Here is a 20,105-nt window from a genome sequence, read left to right as displayed (position 1 = left end):
AGAAGGATCTGAATTGGAGTTAAAAATTTCTCCCCAGGATTTTCAAAAGGGGGGGGGGGGGGAGCGGGGGGGTGGTGGTGTGGGAGGGAGGGAGAATAAGAAGCCAAATAATATATTTGTTTGCAATAATTCAGAATGTGATGTAATTTTCTATTTTTAGTTGGGATTTAAATAGTGTGGGGACTCATTATGAATCAGTAAACCATAACTGATTATGTCAATTTTCATTCCAAATGTAATCTCAAGTTTTGGAAGAGCTCTTGTTTGAATAACTAGAAGATTAATTTTTATATTCAAGACATGATTGTATCACCTACGATTGTACCAGAAACTGTGTTTCAGTATGCACATATCAAACTCGGGCATGGCAGTGTTGGTTCCTTGTAAAGAAAATATGCAAAAAGTGCTACTCGAAATATCACCCAGATTGATTTTCCTATCAGCAAAAGCTTGTTAGGTCTCTCTTAATAAAAAAGTTGAACCTGAAACAGGAAAATTAAACTTATCTATTATATGCTTAATCCGGTAAAATAGAACACACCCAAGCTCTACTTCAACACACCAATTAACCATTTATTTTAAAATTGTGTTTAGATCTGGAGCATTACTAAATATTGTCCTTGTGGGGGCTGACACCGGTGACTGCCCAAACCAGCTTTCCAGAAGTGTGTATGCAATGGTGTGGAAAGTCCATGTTCAGTCTGCTGTGGCTTTGCATCAGTTTGAGTTAAAATTCATTATAAAGGACTAAATGTAGAGTCAAGAAAGCAAATCAGCTTATCCAGCCACTTAACAGCATTGAATGAAATCTTGGTATAGGCAATACTTGGATTGAGGTTTGCCAAATAGAGATTGCATGTTGACTACTGGTGCCAGAAACATATTTACAATAACTTTTGTGAGGCAATCAAAAACAGGAAATAGGAGGTTTGCATTAAAATGGGTTTGAAAAGATTTTTAGAGCTGTGTTTAGTGCTAAACTTATCCCAGAAATAGACACAACCTCAACCCCAGTCCTACTGGAGAAACCACATGCTGAACTAAGCTGAGGGACCTCCACCTGGCCCCAACAGTGGGAGCTTAATGAGGAAATGAAAGCTGCATGGCCGTATCTTTGTTTGATGTTCCAGTCTGGAACATCCAGAGAAGTGCTCAAGCAGCTGAATTAGTAGTGGAAAAACTTGGTGTACATGCATTTACCTTCAGCTGGACCATTATGCAATTTCCTCATGGAATACTGCACCTCCAGAGGCCTTCAGTGCCTCAATGTAACCTGATGAACTCCTCTTTTATCTCGGACAAGGACCAACACTATTTATTGAAAGAATACTACTTCATACATGTGATATTCATGTTATGTGGCAGTGGTAAAGAAGGTCTGTGATTTGTATTTACTTTTTCCAGAATAACGGATTTGAAGCCATGTCTCCGAATCAAGTGCAAGTTCGATGATGAGGTAGGTAGCAAATGAAAAAGACAATTGATTTGTAATTACAAATAATGTCTTTACCTTGAACACAATGGAATGGCCTAACTGTGCTGTAGATGTGACTTTGTTCAAGGTAATTTGATATTGATCAGCCTTCAGCTGTAATGCTGCAACAATCAAACTGATCAAATGTAATGCTACACAGATATGGTTTTCAGGCATATTATTTCTATGAGAAATCATCACATCACAGAGAAACAAAGCAGACCAGCAAAAGCACATTTCTCATGCTTAGTTTCTTTTTCTGGCTTCTGATGTATTTGTATTGAGTTTTGGTTTTAACAATTGAAAATAGCTGAGAAATGTGGTTATTTCAGACATCCTGAGAATGTTGGTTTTTCTTTTTTCAATCCTCTTAAATGCACTAATAATGTAAACAAAGAACTCAAACCAGACATTTCAGAAAGAGGCAATACCTGAAGTGTTTCTTTTGAATTCAGTTTCAGGCCATCTCTGAAATTCTCTAAATTTAATAGAGACTTTTCTCACTTACTTTAATGAAGAGAGTGTTTAGACCCTGCCAAAATTCATATTTATAAATAAGAAACATTCATTTGGCTTCTCCTAAATCCCTGTGTTATTGTCCATTTCCAGTGTAGCAGTATGGCTTTTCTGTGGCTTACCAACTCTATATACTATTTGCAGCTGATCAATGCAGTGACCACAGGAGCTGATATATACACTTGCATACTTAATTCTGTCGCTTCTGCTGTGAGAGTAAGATTGATCCAAGGTGTATTGACATCTAGAAATATCATTGGGTCTTTTCACCAGTATAATTTACATTGGAAAGGCATTTTATTTATTGAAAAGGTGTCTTATCTACACTATCTAGAGCTGAGCAACCTGATCTAGTTGAAGATGTCCCTAACCATGGCAGGGGGGTTGGACTAGAAAACCTTTAAATGTCCCTTCCAACCTAAACTGTTCTATGATCTTTTTTTCCCTCGATCTTCATCATCTTAATTTTTAGACTTATTTTGCTTGAAAAGCAAAAAGTGTTCAGTTCTGTCTTTAACTCAGAAATAGATTTTCTCAAGAGTCATGCAATTAAAACTTGGGGAGTGATTACCTTAATACTAAAATGAATTTAGAATTATGTACTTCACTCTCATGTTCAATATATAAGTAGAGGTAATCAGAGTGACTGCTTAAAATAGTCCATTTACAGTGGGAATTGCTGCAGCATTCAAAATTCATCAAGATATGGACATATGTTACTCAGCCAAATAATCACTATAGTCTTTTTTAGACAATTAATGGCATTAAGTCTTCACATGTCTTGGGCAAGCTTCTTACACAAAGAATATAAAACATGTTAATTAATAAATCCAAGTGCAAACTCATTAGCTTAAGACCACATAGCAGAAGCATGAAAACAGTTATGTTTTTCCCCTTAGGATGACAACTTCACAATTATAAACAGAGCTTGGGAAGATATGCTTAGGAGGCACTTCTTTCAGATGAGCTAATTAATAATGTCTGTTTATTTCTGTGTGCGCCCAAGTGAACAGTACTTTTAGGGCAGAAGGAATTAGGTAATTTTTAAGTCCCATTCACAGTTTGTTCAAGTGGTTAAATTTGATTTCAAGACAGTGATTCAGACTCAGATTGGACACATTTTATTCAGTATAATTTTAGAAGATAATAAAAATGCAAAAAACTCCTGAGGGTAAGTCATATCACCTAAAGGAGGAATTCAGATATTCTCTTTAAATTAAAAGTATTGAGTTAGAAAAAATAGTAACTGTAGCAGATTCAGTTAAATGCTTAATAAAAGATTTAGAAACCACAGTGCTCAGAATATTGTTGTCTGCTATTCAAGAACAAGAACTTAAGGCTTTTTTTCTGTGCTGTATTTACACTTGCTGCAGCAAGTTTGTTATTAAATATCCATGTAACCATCAAAACAAATCCCATTGGTTATGTTGGTATTTCATTTTGTCATGATGCTTTGCCATCTGACAAGAATTGATTGATAACAGTGAAAGGACCTCAGCAGTAATCTTTGGTGATGTATTCATCTGTTCAGGACCTGAAAATATACCCATGCAAATATTTCTGCTGAGAATAGTTCTTTTTATTCTATCTTGCAAGCAATAATATTTACAGTAAACTAAATATAACTGCAGATCTAGCCCTAAGCATATAAAATTTCACAGCAGCCTTTTCTATTGAAATATTAAGGGTCAAACTGCCATTGTTGCAGGGCAGATACAACAGTGTAGACTACATGCCTCCTTTCTCCCTCTACGAATGGGGTAAGAATCAAGTGAGCTTTTGTAACTAGTAAAACACCTCTAGCTGAATTGCCAGGATATATTTTATGTATATGTATATTTTGCACTATAGAGAGATAGAAATCAATGCACTTAATTCTATGATTCTAATTACTCCAGGCAATGTGTCAAAAAGCTGTGTAGCAAATTCTACCATAAGTAAATATATTGCTTTACTTTTGATTAATAGAACGATGTTAATTTATTCATTCTTGTTTTATTATCAAAATGTATGACAGTCAGATATGGGGCGACTGCTTCTCAGAAAATACTGTTGAAATTAGCCAGTTTTCCTAGTGGAGAAAAGAATTAATCTTGTTATTTTGAATCCAGTATCTACAATTCTACTTTACAGTATTTCTAAGTGGGTTTTGGTCATTTTTTTTTCTATTGGGAAAGAAAACATTTTGACTGGCTTGAAGGTTTAATATGCTCCCATGCACTTTTTATGACTTAATCATTAGAAACAAACTGCTTCATGATCTTGGCTGCTTGATGCAAGTCTATTGGTTTTTCAGAGTCCACCTTGATTAAAGGAAATAGAAATGTCTTTCTGGCAAGCCCGTAAAAAATACTTTTGCAATCATTTAGTAGCTGTAGAAAATAGCTTATCTGAATCAGGTTCTTGAAATTTAAGCAAAGAAATTTGGCTGGTTTTTGTTCTGAGATGAGCCATTGTTGAGCAGTGTTGATGCTATTGAGATTCCTGTCTTGCTTCTTGTCCCTCAGTCTGTCCATCAGTGTGTGAGTGTTTGTCTGTGTTCCCCTACTTTTGATCTGATTTGTTAGTTTAAACTGAAGTCTCTCAGGTAGTGGTGCAAGTCATTACTACAAATTTTATGAAAGCAGATAGCCAGGTGGAAGATGGAGATTTAGTGTACCTTCTCAAAGGTACGCTGTGCTTTAGGGGAGAAAAAGGTGGTTTTTCTTCTATGCAATGGAAAAATAACCAGTCACATTGTCATTTACACCTGACCCAAATAACAGGGTTAGGTAAATTCTTTGAATTCACTTCCCATGCAGTTCTTCCAAAATTACAGCTGCTCTTGGCTGAAATTCACTGGAGAGTGACAAATATTTTTTTTAACGTGTGTAACAGTGTATATCAAATAGTGAATCAAAAATGAATGAGCCAATAGTTTATTTTGAAAAATAAAGACAAACATTACAACAAGCTCTTTCCCTTCAAAGCACTTAGAGTCATTAGTAGATGTGCCACTAAAATCTGACTTGGGTCTGCTAGGAGGATGGAGAGGAACGGTTTTGCTGTTCCACCACTTACTCCTTGATCTTGTTCTTCTAGTCACTCTTTGTCATGGTTATTTGAATTTTATTTTAGTAGCAGCACATTAGTTTTTTTTTCTTTTCATGATTATGTTTTCCAGGTTGGAGAATACACAGTGATAATGGTCTCTACCTTTAGGGTTTGTTTTTTTTTTTTCCTAAATAAGAGTAATCTGATATGCTCTTTTTTCCTCCAGCCAGGTTGATTTGTGGTAGCCTATAATGACAGAAATCCAGCATCTTTGGCCATGTGTGGGGCCTGAGATGCAGTCCACTGAAGCTGATAAAATATGACCGGCTAGAGTAACCTTCAAGAGCTTTCAACTGAACACAGCAGAGACCCACCATGACTGAAGTTTCCGAGTCCTACTGTAAGGTAAACTACTGTACCAGTGGTAAAGCATGTGCAAAATACTCAGTGTTGTTCTGGGAATGGTATGCTGTTATTTTCAATGCAAAAATTCTCCTTTTAATGTCTGAGGATTCCCTTCCCTTCCTTTTCTCTTTTTTTGGACAAGTAGCCCTGACTTGTGAGAAGAGTCTCACTGGATAACCTCATTAAGCAGATTATTAAATGATAGAAGGTATAATCAAGTAATTCAGCTAGCATCACACTTGGATAGAATGAGAAATGTTTGTTTAGTCTCCAATTTATGGTTGTTTGTTTTGTTATTTTACCCTCAGGAAGGAGCTTAAATGTTTAATTCTGCAGCTTTTCAAATATTATACAAAACACACAACAAAGCATAAGGCAACTTTGCCTGGTTTATACTGGCATTTTTAATGAAATGTTTTTTCTTTTCATTGCAAACTAAAATTTAAAACCAAAAATCATCAGCAGGAGATTTTAACTGCACAACATTCCTTTGAGTTAGAGACAGAAGCTCTCATTGGTTTCACTGGAGGAGAATCATTACTTCCTTTCTTATCTAAAGTCTGGTTTAATTTGTTTAGTTTTTCTACCAGAGTTGGTGGTCTAGTCACTTAGCTAAGCTCTTCCAGATAATGAATTATCTTCACAAAATCTTTGTCAGGGAGAAGATGATTTATTTGACCTTTATAGGCCAAAAGAAGGCACATCAGAAACAGTAAATATCTTTGTGGATCTGGTGCTGTGTTCAGTGTTGCATGAAGGACACCTCCTGTACACTAGCCAAATGCCTGTGCCACAGAACTGTTGTTCCATCTTGGTGTGCTATCAAGACATCTATTAGTACTCTAGCAGAAGGAATACAATTGAATGAAAATTTAAATTCAACGGACCAAATTCGTTTTGGACTGGCTTTGTATTGTGTTGTAATTTGCAGGCTGTAATGGAGTCTGCTTACAGGGCCCAGTTTCAGTAAATCGCCTCTAATGGCAGGGTTGTGACCTGCTTTTCCCATTGCAGGATGTGGACCAAGGAGGTCTTGGCATAACCTTTTTGTTATCCCTTTCACTCTCTATCTTGGTTTGCATAAGGCGAACCACATTTCTGCCAAATAAAAGAATAGGACATTAGCTGAGTGTCCTTGTATAATGTTTTCATGGGCACCTGAGGGTCCTGGAAAATGCTCTTTTTTTTGCAGAATGTGGACTCGAAAATGTAGCTGCAAACAGAGTGGGAGCATGTCTAGGACTTACTATCACACCTATACACACAGGCATTTCCACATGTCTACAGTCATTACATCTACTTTACTTACATTTGATTGCATGTGAAGTGCACATTCAGTAAAAAGCTTATTAGATTGAATTTTGAAGCTGGCTTAAAGCGACTTGTCATATCCATTTTTTGGTCCAACCAGAATATAAAATGTATGCAATATAGACACTGTAAAGTGAAAGTCTTGCTCTTTGTTTAACTTGGAACTCCTAAGTATATGTCTACTTTATTAAAAACATAGCTGTAAAAATTCAAACTAGGTGAAATAACTCGGGCAAACAAAGCCCAAGCCAGAGACAATAACTTAGAAGCAATATACATTTTTTGTGAGTATTCTAGGAGCTGAAACTGGAAATACTGACTCATTCCCCAGAAACATGAGCCTAATTCTTACCACATTCCTACCCTAATTGTGCAGACTCACCAGTTCAGTGAGTTTCAGATATACAGCTGAATGTCTAGGCACTGCTTCGGGTTTGTATTGTTTTATTCAATCTGAGATGAGCTGAGAGATGATTTGTTTGAGACTGGACTTCTACTGAATGTGAACCTTGACCTCCAGATTTTGTGAATCCTGGATTTTCAAAAAGCTTGCTCCTGGTCATGAACCCTGTAGTTAAACCACCCATTAATGTAAAAATTTTGCATCATTATTCCTAGGTGAATGATTCACTTGTTAAAAAGTAATAGTAAGAAAAAAAAAAAAAAAAAGCTTTACAGATTTCAGCAGAAAAGCAATAACCTGGATCCCTCTAGAGGCCATTTGAGTAATATTAGGTAGGGAAAAAGAACTCGTCTCTCAATTCTCTGTCTACAAATAAAGGAAGCTTATCTGTTTCATGTTGTTGCTTAGTATCTTGACAGCATTCTTCTGTTGGATGGTGAAAGCTGTATAATTATTGTACTTTCTCTCCCTTAAACCAGTTCGTGCTTAGAACAAGTAATTTAGCAGGAGTTTCCATATACATTAATTCAGAGTCTTAAATTAATTACTATATGAATATTTCCTTGAAGTTTCTTTTTTTTTAGAAAGTGAGTGTTTTATATCAGATGCTAATCGATGCACCAGAAAGATAGGGTTCCATTTGTAGTAGTATTGCCAAGGAGCTAATTAAACAGGCTGGACAAAAGGGATACTATTACCCTCCCATCTGTGTGCATTTTAAGCAAATGCCTGTGTGGGCCTGATTCTGATCTCAAATATAGTGGCATTGCTCCTAAGAAGGTGAAAAGTCAAAATTTAAATGCCTATAAAAGACAAGACAGACCATCAAGGCGGTGGAAAACTGCACACAATTAGCCAAAGCGTGAGGAGGTTGAATGGAAAGGAACAGTGCTCAACACAGCAAGGGAAAGAACAGAGCTTTCTGGACTCTTCACATTGCTTCTGGGATAAAAACAATCAAAGCCCAAATTTAAGAGAGCACCTAAGTCATGATTAAGTTCATGCCTGTTGAATACTGTCTACAATAAATTTTCCACATTAAATGCTTCCTGGGCCTGAGAGCACTGCTGTCCCGATGGCTCATTCAGGACAATCTGCTTATTGAGGCATATGCATTGACTTAAAAGAGGGAGATAATGCCAGTTTATCAGCAGTCCCTGTGACACAGCAGACTGTCAATACTCTGTATGAAGTACTAGTAGTATGTCACAATCTGTCCTTCATTGATTGTTGAAAACCTTGCCACAAAAAAAGCCAAATCAATTTGGACAGCTAATTGAAAAATCAGAAAGTTTTCATAGTGATCTTCATAAAATTCATTGAATTACCTTTGCTACCAGTTATGTAGGCACTTTGTGTAATCTGAGTTGATGGTATGTAAATAGTTTATGATTAATGTCCTTTAAAATATTTTTGGTTCATCCTCTGGTCCTTGTTCTGAACATTTATCATTCTTATCTCCTTCCTAGCGAAGTGTTATAGTCCTCTATCAATGTGTTATTCCACAGGATTCTCCCAGGTATTTGAAAATCAATTTTAATTTTTTAATGAAATGAATGTGAAGGGTGGTATACTTTTATACTTACTTCTGGCATAAAGCAAAATAGGTTTTGATCATTCATTACATGCAAAATATCCTGTTTTACACCATGAAATGTAATTTCATCCACATGAGCGAACACTGATGAGGTGCTTTTGAAGAAGTGGTGGGTAAAATTGCTGGCCATATTCAACTTTGCTATAAAGGTGAAAAGAATAATGTTATAATGAAAGATAAAGATATGAGAGAATACTCATAAAGGTAATTTACTAAACAATTTACAAAGAGCAGCATATTTTTATGCAGCATTATGTTGCCTTGGAAAAAGTCTGTAACTTGCATATGTTGTGCACTACAATATGCCAAAACACAGGCAGATTATGGATAATCTGGATTAATTTTCTGACCACAAAATGTCAATATACCAGACTATAATAATCTGGGGTTCACAGAAAGTACTCGTATTGTCAAATCCTCACCCCTACTTTCTTATTGGAGCTGAGCCAAGAACTACTTGGTGGCAAGGGAAAGACCCTTCTTCACTCTGCTTCACCACTTTGCCTATGTGCCACTTTACATTTTGTCCATGTACTTGTTCATGATAGAAGTTTCATTTCAAACCAGGAAGTGTATTTGAAAGGATGTGAGCTCTCACCGGCTACTTTTAAGCAACGTAATTCTTTTATTCTGGGTTGATCGACTGGGTAATCTATTCCTCGCTGCTTACTTTTGGCTTGGTAATTAAGTGGGAAGTGATAACTCAGGGGCTGTATCTGCCAGTAAGTGGAGCTCTCTGCTAGCCTAGGAAGGTGTGTCCTCCCCAGGAGCCTTTTTTTTACTCCCCAAACTGAAACCGCTAGAGAGTTAGTATTCAGGTTTTTTTGGCCCTTTTGCAACTTCCACATTATGCTCCAGTTCTGTTGGCTTATAAAACAAGAGGATGATGGCTAAAATCAAGCAAATTATAAATATATACGTGGTATATAAAATATATACTATAACATGAAGTACTATGTATTTAACTTAGTAGGTTACTTGATGTAACCTGGATACTGATACTGGCAATGTTTTTTCCTAATTATTGTATACACACATTGGCAAGTGCTAGGTCAGACAGCTTTCTGAAGGTAGCTCATTTTGTGCTTAATATGCACTCTGTAATGCTTCTCCTTGTTCCCTCAGAGCTCACCAGTGTTCTTACTCCTCAACAATCAAAACGGGTATAGCTATCCTATTCCTGAAAGAAGAGCAAGAGTATTTTGGCAGGAAAAATATGTTATTTTTGGTGTGTAGCTATGATGTAATAAGACAGACAGAGAAAGATGCGTGATCTCCTTATATGTCCCGGTGTGCTTGGCGGGAAAGCTGCTCTTTCCTGCAGTTGTGTTGAGGAGAAGTTATGCAGGGAGATTTCACCACGCCTTGGAGATGACATCTGCTAACTCCATGGCTTCCAACTGAAGCCGGAGGGGAAGGGAGATTGGATATCTGAAAAGATTTCAAACAGTTAACCCCCTTTTCTCAGTTCTTCTAAAGAATATCAATCAGTAAATTAACAACATTATTCATGTTAGTAACAAAAAAGTCCAAGTAGAGCATACATCCCTAGTGTATAGGTGGAGCATAGACTGTGAGATGGATTAAGTGAATTTCCACATGGTGAAGTTGGAAATTGTATCCAGCTCTCCTGTGACCAAACCCTACTCTATACAACCTCTCATTTTTGCTCCTTTTGAAATTATTGATGTTATGACCCACTCTCAGCTTTCCTCTTCTTTTGTTGCCAGGACAGCATTCCCTGGAAATGCTTTGTAATCTTGCAGACTTGGCCAGGTCTGTATAGCCCTGGGAGACAGATTCAAGCAGAGATCTGAAGATCTGCTTAGACTGAAATCTCAAACTCTTTAAATAAGGGAAATTCAAAATGACAAAGTAGGAGGAAATGGAAATAAGGTGGACTTGTAAACTAGCAGCATATGGCTGTGACAGTCTTTGCAAGCTGCTTGTTGATTCTAGGATTAGGTTTTGACTCTCCACAACTTTCTGAGCTGCAGTAAAATGTGCGGATTCCAGATTCCAGCTTTTCCTCCCCTCTCTTGAAGCTTCTTCCCCTGAGTTTGCTCAGCACTTTTGAGAAAAGATGCTGTCTCCTCTCTTCATCACTGACCCACTGATTTCTGAAAGGAATACAGCATGTAATGAAGAATGCAAAAATTAAATAGCCACAGTCCTCCCCTTGAAGAGGCCATTTCTTAAGTGGTGAGGTAGAGAGGATCACTGCATCTAAGGAAAAAAAAAAAAATTCCCTAAATAAACAATGACAAGAGCTCTCTATAGCTACAGGGAAACTATGAAATGAAGGGGAAATGGTCTTCACAAACAAGAGAGTGGCTCATGCCAGCTTTCCACAGCATTTTCACTCCCTGAAACCTACTGTGTTTCCCAGCCTCTGCAGAAACCAAAGCTCACCTGTGCTTTCCCTGAGGTCTTCAAGGGACTGATTGTTTTTCAAAGTACAAAGACCTACTTTATTTAGCTTTTAGGGGCTTTCAGTGGTGCTATGAAGTCACTCATATATTCAGCAAAGTACACCTGTATATCTCTGCAGGATCACATTGTTTTATTACTGCTACAGCACAGTGAGACTGCATTTCAGATCACTCCCAGGCAAATCTGGCTGTTCCACATAAAAGTAAGGTCTCCCATAAGCCATAGCTCAGTTTAGAAACATACTCAGGAACTTTGCCTCTTACAAAGCAAGGAAGGCAGCGAATAGTTTCACTCAATCAAAACAAAAGCAAACAAACAAAAAAAGCCTTCCCTGAAAGCCCACTGTATCAGTGCAATATGCCTCAAGGCTTCAGTAACTTATACTCATCTCAATTGTGTGTGACTTTGTTAGAGGATTCATTAGTTAACGTTAATGAGTGCTTGCCTACACACTCTCATCTTTGTAACTAACACACCAGCACTTGTCTCAGAGCATTACAGAGACGTTACATCAGGCTACATAGCTAATTGTGATTTATTAGACTGAAAAAGAAAAGCAATGTAAAAACTAGTTAGAATGGTTACTGGGAGGAGAAAAAAATGTCAGTTATTTCCTTTAGAGAGGACGCAGCCATTCTATCAAAATCAAGGTCCCTGTATATTCTTTGCTTTGTCTTTGTATTCAGAAATACCATCTAGAGCAGGCTGGATTCTATGACTATATGTTAACATTCTCTGTCAATTTACAGGAACATTGAAGGAGGTGGCAAAGCTCTTTAAATTCAAGATAAGGACAAACCAAGAAACTGCATACCTATAAGTCAAATACAGAGAAGAGAAACATTAACTTCAGTGGAACAGCATGGGGACTGCAAACTGAGGAAGTGCTAAAATGCTCTGGTGGATCATTGCCTCCTTTTGCCCTGTTTTAGACCAGACTGGTGCAGTTGAATTGAACAGGAAATAGAGGGTAATGTAGCCATAGTTCATAGGCAGCCAGTGCATGTATAACTTTCTAAGACAACCTCCCCTTTGATTTGAGTCAGAGTTTTGGCAGCTTAAATTAAGTAGGGGGATTATTTTGTAGCTTTATGTCCCTGTGCTGCAATCAGACCTGGAGAGGGTCTCTCAAAAGACATGTCTGAATCACTGGAGCCATTTTGAGGCGCTGTCACTGCAGGAGAGACAGTAAGGGCTGTGATACAGAAAGCTGCTCGCTGGGTAATCAGGTGCTGAAAAGTGACTGATGCTGAAAGCACTGACTGGCATTAGCATTCATCACCGAATTGCCTGCTCATAACAAGCTTCCAATTTTAAGGCCTTATGTGAAGTACGCGCCTTACAATAGCCCATTCCACAGGGCAAAGATATACCTCAAGAAGAGTTAAAAGAAACAGAGATAAGACAGCGATGAATTTTTTCATCACTTCTCTCATTTTGTTCTGTAAGCAATGGACAAATTGCTTAAATACACTGTTTTGTTACATATTTTGATGTTTAATCATTATTTTTTGCAGACAGGTGTAGTCTCTCGTGCTGCAGTTGCTATTAGAGGAAAATTAATACCCAAGTATGGCTTCTTTGCACTATATGAACCACAGAAGTAAATGTAATTCGGGTCAATTTTAGTTGCCTTTTTCAATAATTTTCGTGTAGGGGCTTTGGACAGGGTTTATTTCTGAATCTTTCTGAAAATAAAAAAAGCAAACCTGAGAAAATAACAGTCTATATGAAAGTTAAATCACACGGGGAAAATGTAAAAGAGTTGGAGTTCCTATAAGACTTTCTAGAATATAGTCGTATTATAAAGAGGAGGACTGGACTAACCTCAAATATGGTCAGGTAAAACTAGTCATGAAAAGATATATTTCTGACTTCAAAAAACTGAGCATGCATGTTTGGAGAGTTCTGCTCTTTCTATAAACAGTGGTTATGAAAAAAAAACACGTTCATAAATACTGTGAGATCTACTGATAAATTCAACAAAAGTGATCTTGTATCTATTGCAGAGACAGGACCAAGTGTGACATTTAAATGAATGGCCACAGCAGCAGATTGAGGAGCAGGTAGATAGCTATATCCATTGCCAGCTGTTTTCCTTCTGTCCTGTCTTTAAGGTAATCAGAATTAGAAAAAAAGAGGAGAGATTTTCTCTCTTTTTTTTTTTTTTTAAGGGACAGGATTGAAAAATAAGCTCTTTCAACCTTGTTAAAATTAGAGGTGCCAGGTCTTCATTTATATTATCACCCTCCATTCTTATTTCCAGCTCTAGTGCAATACTTAGCAGTTGGACTAAGCATTGTAAAACTTCAAGCCAAAGAAAAGGTCATTCTGTAGAAATAAATATCAAAAATAGGTCAGTAGCCTGTACCGAAAAGCCTTCTTTAAGCTGTTCTGGTAATGGTAAAGGTTATTAAAGACCCAGAAAGAGTCCCAAAGGTTACCCCTTTGGAAAAGAAGACACCATCACTCCATGTGCCTGCGTAGAAAGCAGGCATCAAAAAGTAATGGACACGGAAAAATAAGAAGAGTGGCAGGCGTCAAATTGTTCAGGGTAAAGCTGTCCCAAAAGTCTCCAGAGCCATCAGAGGACAGCCTGGTGCCAGGGTCATGGGAGCTACGGTCCTGCAGCCTTTATGAACCACCTCTGCCGGCAAGTACTTTGCTGCCGACAGAGAAATTTCCTATGGGACTTTTATATCTGGTTTAAAGCTTTTTGCACCTTTCATCTCAGCTTGCAGAGCTGAAGTGAATTCATAGTTAAGATTCTAAACTACCTAAACCACTGAAAAAAATCCATTCTCTTGAGCATTTCTAGTGCGTCTCTCTAGAGTGATGATGTTGCCAGGGTGATCGTGTAGTAGAGCGGAGAGCAGGGAAACACTGCCTGTCTGTCTTTTGGGGCAGATCGCCTGCAAAATTCTTCTTATAGGATTTTCCCCTTTCCCAAACAGATCTTGCTTTAGAGTTAGTGGCTCTTTGACTTTCTCTAGCATACATGTCTGTGTCTGTCTTAATGTGAACTTAAGAAATTTCAGTTATTACATACCTGAGGCTGCAAGCCTGTGTAGGTAGAAATCCGTGCCTATTTTGCATTTGATTTCCCTGTGTACTGAATGAGAAAATTAAAGGGCATGTCTGAAGAGATTCGGCTTCTCAGGAGAGATGCTGCATAGCTCCCCAAAAGACTGAAATCTAGATTAATGGACAGCAACCCATAATCTAAGGGTACCTTTTACATGTGCTGTTGGTTGATCTCTGTAGCACACCTGCAGAGACATAGGAAAAACAAGCCTTTTGTAGAAGTCCACATCCTCTGCATAACAGTTACATCTCTGACTGACATGTCATTTATCCAGAAACCCTGTATACACTGCATGGGGAAGTGTCACTGAGTGAGATGAAGGGCTAAAAACCCCATTAGTCCCCTAGTAAATCTGCTTTGAAGACAGTAAGAGCTAATCTGATCTATTGAGCTCCGTACAATATTCCTGCAGACAGACTAGATTTACAGTGTCTTCAATAAGTGCGAGTGCAGATCATCACTGCTGCCTCAGGGGTTCCACCAGGGCTCAGCTCTGGCCGCTCAGTTTGCAGAGCAGTGACACGTTTGAATTCTTGGTTTCAGTTACAGCCAGGAGTTTTTCATTTAGGTTGTACTTATTTTTGTCTCGAAACTTTATTAACATTGAAATTTTAAGACTTAATCACCCAAGCCAGATTTCTGCCTGCTCTGTTTTCAGAGGATTTTGATGCTGTGAAACCTGAACTGTAAGCTAAACAGAGCTGTTTCAAGCATCAGAATAAATATCGCCATCCATCTGAGCTTAGCCCATGACCCTTTCCCTCCTGACACTCCAGTGTCAAATCCATCATCTCTCCCATGTTCAGCAGAAAGCCTTTGAATCATGTATCCCAAAGCACACCAGCATTGTACATGGGTGTGAAGCAAGTCAAAGATGACGATGGCTCTGCCAGAGATCTACACACTCTTAACAATCGAGGATAACTCTACTGATGGCAAATGTACTGTGCTGAGTACAGCTTCGGCCCTGGGCCTAATGGTGCAAGGCAAGAGTTTGGCCACTGCTGCCAACACACCAGGGAACAACGATGGCTCCGGGGACCTCCTTGCTCACCCAGCTGTGGAGCTCCACTGGCATAGGCTCAGCCTGAGGCTGATGCTCTAAACAGTCCTCTCTGAACAAGTTGAGCTCTGCTATGAGCAGGATCTGTCCTCTTGTTACAAGGCACAGGAGAAAAATGTTATGACTCGCTCTGGTCTGGGTGTCCTGACTTGCCTTTGTACTGTCATTGCTGTTGCAAAAGTAAACTCTTTTTTGTAACACATACATTTTCAGACTACCTTAGTAGCTGGATGATGCCTTATCACCCTTATTGCTGAACAAAGCTTATTGCATCCAATGGTAAATCAAGGGTGCATTACACTGGCAAAAAATTTGTTTTGCATAAACAACCATCTTGAACCCTCTCAAGTCAGTCTCCAGCCTGTTTCTGGGACAGAGCCAAGCTGTGTTACTCCTTATGGCAAATCTACATAAATAATATGAATAAAATAAACGAAATCTGGGATCAGGCTTACATAGGATTCAGATTTCTGATTCTGAGGCCCTTATCCAGTCAGGGGGAAAATTGCTGTTCTTTTTTTGAGCAGTGTGTAAAATCAATCGAGAGTTTGTTTACAGATAAAGATAATACACAGGAGTGCAATGGGATGAGTGTAAAACTTCCCATACTGACTTTCTTTGCTTACGCAGAAAGAGTAAGTAGCCTGTCTACTTTGAAGTTCTTCCACCTTTGCTTTGTAACTCAGCAGGGATAATATTTTTCCCTTGCGTTGGTTTTTTTGTTGTTGTTTAAGGCAAGAACTGTTCCATAGACTTTATACTCTGTGTCACTTAAATGAAGATGGAAATTTATGTGGGAAATATTTTTTCTCACTATTTCTTTTTGGCTAATCTTCTAAATAAAATCTCTGTCCAAGAGCCAAATATAAATATGAAGCACTTGCTTCAGTGCTGATGATTGAAGCTGCTAAGCCAGTGGATGTCCCTATGACACGTGCATATCAGATTCTGGTTTTAATCTCTGAATACATGGGCTTTTTTATTCCTCCCTCCAAAAGGGTGTAATTCGCCAATGGAAGAAGTTTTGTCTTGCAGCTGCTATTGCTGCCAGTTTCTCATGTAGTAAAAGTATATGATTCCAGTGGTGCTGTAAACTTCATCACTTCTGAAAGCATTTCTGCACATGCTGGACTGTAAAGTGACACTTGCCAGGTGGTTTCTGTGCTCAAGTACATTTGCTCTGTCTGTCGTTGTGACTTTTTCTAATTGTCAATGCTGTTGGTCCTGGGCCTGAGTCTCCCTCAAACCAGGACAACATTTGACGTACAAGTAAAATTAATTATGCCCCCATCAGTATCATGGAAGTACTAACACAGAAATAATCTCTGCACAATTAAGGTGATTGTAGTGGCAGCCCAGAAGGGTAAAGTTCCTGTAGTCTGCTCTGAATTACATCTAGTCAGAGTGCTTTAGGTGAGGTAGAAAGGAATTTCACGCTGTTTTGCTTTGCCTGTGATTTCAAGTAAGAAAACCTTACATTGTAGGGCACGCTGTCTGCTATTTATTGGATGATTCCTTTTGATTTATGTAAGCAAAATATTTTACCACATTAAAAATGGCTGGAAAAGCAGGGAAGTTGATTCATTTGCAGGCATATTTAGTCTCTTTAAAATTTCAAGGTAAGTTTGGTTAAAATGCCAAAATGTTTTAAATGTGCTGTTTTAGAAGTAACACAGGTCCTTGGAAATATCCTTTCACAGAACGTAGCCTTCTAAATGTTTAATTTAACAGCTGATAATAGGATTCAGTCTCTTCAGGCTGAGAGGTTTCAGAAGGTTATTCAGCTTGTTTATCTAGATAGAGCAGGGACATGGCATGTAATTGAATAAACAATGGTTTAATTAATTTTTCAATCTTGCAGTATAGTTCATTTGTACATGTGAATGATAACCTCTTTGGCAGATGCTAGTTTCAGATCATAAAGCAGTGTTCCACTACAGGGACAAAAAATGGCTTTTCAGTCCCCATCTGTGTTTTACTTCTGAAGAAAGTGCTATAAATCTTTTTTGTAGATAATACAGAAATATTATGATGCTTGTTTGAAAGTTGAAATTTTATGGCCTTAGATGCTCTGTTTAATAAGAGTTTGTCTTTCAGTTCAGCATGAGCTAGACCCTTTCCTGAGGGAAGGCACCCTGGATGTCCAGCCACAGTTTTCACAGCACTTTCATTATCTCCTCCCAAGACAGGCTTATTGGCAGAGCCATCCAGCTGTAGAGGCTGGTGCGTGAGTGCCTGGGTATATGTGTAAACACTGACAGGCCTTGGTTGGGTTGGCAGGGTTGGATGAAGCACCACAGAAGCATGGCCAGCTTTGTCTGCTTTCTTCCTTCTGAACACATGGCTGGGAATAAGAGAGACATCTGAGCATACAAGATTTGGCCATTCCTACTTCTAATGTGTAGTTTCAAGCTTTGGGGTTGTGCCTTTGGCTTGGTTTTTTGCTTGTTTGTTTGGATTCTTTCTGAAGCAAACAGAGCATTTGTAAAGTGCAGATACATTTTGAAAAACCACAATAAAATGAAAGAAAATCACAATAATTACAAAGACTGAGTAAAGGTCAAAGATAGAGCTGGTCAAAGTCATCACCCAAACTTGCTCTGTAGTTTTCTTGTGGTGCGTCACAGCTCCTCAGACTTACACTGGGCACTGCCAGTCCTGTTTGCTTGATTGCCTTTCTCCATGTCTCAGTCTTTTTTTAGAAGTCCTGTACCCACAGCTGCAAGAAGAAATAATATACAGACAAACTTTAAGATTTTATATTAAATACAAGAGTTCCAGCTTTTCTCAGACTTGTCTTACAATGCCATTTTTAGGATCCTGGTATTTTTACCATTTTTAACTTGTTTTTGAAAAATGGTTCCAGGATAAAAGGCAAGTATGAAATTGTTGAGAAACTCCAGTTCCTGTGCCTTTGACACAGGTGATGTGACTGGAATATCATAGGAGTAACTCAGCAGGCAGTATGAAAAGATCTACTTAGGAATGTTCAGGCTCTGATACACAGGATTTTGGGTATGATTGAAGTGGCTTTTGTTTGCACAATAAGCTTGTGACCAAATAACATTAAATTTAGATTGCCCTTTACGTTTTTCAACGCCAGTGATAAGGAAATGCAATGAAGATCTAACTGCAAGGAGAATTTGGTTGAGTGTTTATTGAAATAAGAAAAGCATCTGCAAAGATTTTATCATACTGCTTAGACCAAGCGCATGACAGAAAGTCATTGGTTATATAAATTATCTCATCTAGTAGCATCTGAAGATTATGTGGATTGAAAACAAGCAATTCAGGGTCTTTTGCAAGGAATTAGAATGATAATGAGTGTAGAAACTCCTAAGCAAGTTTAAATCTCCAAGGTGTTTTCTGGTCTGCACCATTCCCAACAATAATCAACTAATACAGCAACTAATCACTCTCTTAGTAAGATCTGCACAAGAGAAAAGTAATGGAGGAGACCTCTCACCTTCCAGAGCTAGAAAGCTTGGGAACGAGTGAGCATAAGGAGACAAACACAGATGTGCAACAGCAGCCAGAAGCTGGGAAAGAAAGGAAAACATTGGCACAAAGCATGAAAGACCAACTGAAGGCTCAGCAAACAAGAGGTTAAAAGCAAAAACTTGACTCCCCACCTACCACATGGCTGATATGGAACTGGGAGGGGAAGTGTTGGCTGGCTCTCTGATGGGAAGGCTGTGTCCTCTCCACCCTACATTCACTGGAAAAGCCTCTGATGTTTGCTGTAGAGGGCTTTACTCATTCCTGGAATGTCCTTTGTGCTAATAGAGTTGTCTCTGGCCTGATGCAGTAAAAAGTTTCTTCTCAGAAAAAAAAAAAAAAAAAAAAAAAAAAAAAAAAAAAACAAGGAGAGCTACACAAGTGCCTCCAGGCCCGTTGTTACCTTGCTGAGCGCAGGATTTACTCATCACAGTTCCCGAGGTCACGGCCGCTTATTTCTGAAGTGCTGGCAGGAGTTTTGCCCCTTTCTCACAAAGAAAACCGCTTTAAATATTTGTTCTATTTCTTTTTGTTGCACGGGAGACGTTGGGCGAATGAGAAAAAAATTTTTTTATAAAAAAAAAAAAAAAAAAAAAAAAAAAAAGAGACAAAACCAAGAAACAACAAAACCCACAACTAAAACCCACAATAATAGGATTTAGAGAAACAAAACCAAATAAGTTTATAGTAGCAGACTGGCTGTTAACCTTTCCTGTACACAGATTGTTCTGATTTATTTTTGGAATACAGCACTAAGCTCTAGCTTTATTCATGAATGCTCTGAGAAATTTACTTTCTCTTTATTACAGGACACAAGATCCCACAACTCTCTGATCTTCTTTCCTTTCACTTTCTACCTTGGTTTGAAAGACTTTTTTCTCCTGGCTCCTCTGCATTCCTTGGCTTTTTACAGAAGTATAACTTCTGTGTGCCAAACTCTTTTCATATAATGTAACTAAATCCATATGTCCAGTTTGTACAATTGAACACGAATCTCTGGCAGATGCTCTCTCAAAATCTGGCTACCACTTGAGCATTTTTCATCCCATGAGTTTTTTTTAAGAGATTTTTGCACATGCAGTTTTAACTTTTGGCAATTGGAAATAAAGGCACCTTCTTTCCTGCCATAGATTTCAAACAGTTTCTTAAAGGCTTGATTCCCAGTTTTTACATTCAAAGCACAGTGATCTGGAAATTAGCTGTTCTGTTTTCCTAGTCCTTCCTGTTTTCCAAAGAAAAGCTAAAGATTTGAAGACATATCTTAAAAAAGGTATGGAAAATACAGTG

Source organism: Calidris pugnax, unplaced genomic scaffold (genome assembly GCF_001431845.1).
Source record: "Calidris pugnax isolate Ruff unplaced genomic scaffold, ASM143184v1 scaffold197, whole genome shotgun sequence".
NCBI lineage: Eukaryota > Metazoa > Chordata > Aves > Charadriiformes > Scolopacidae > Calidris > Calidris pugnax.
Note: the sequence above shows the minus strand (reverse complement) of the source record.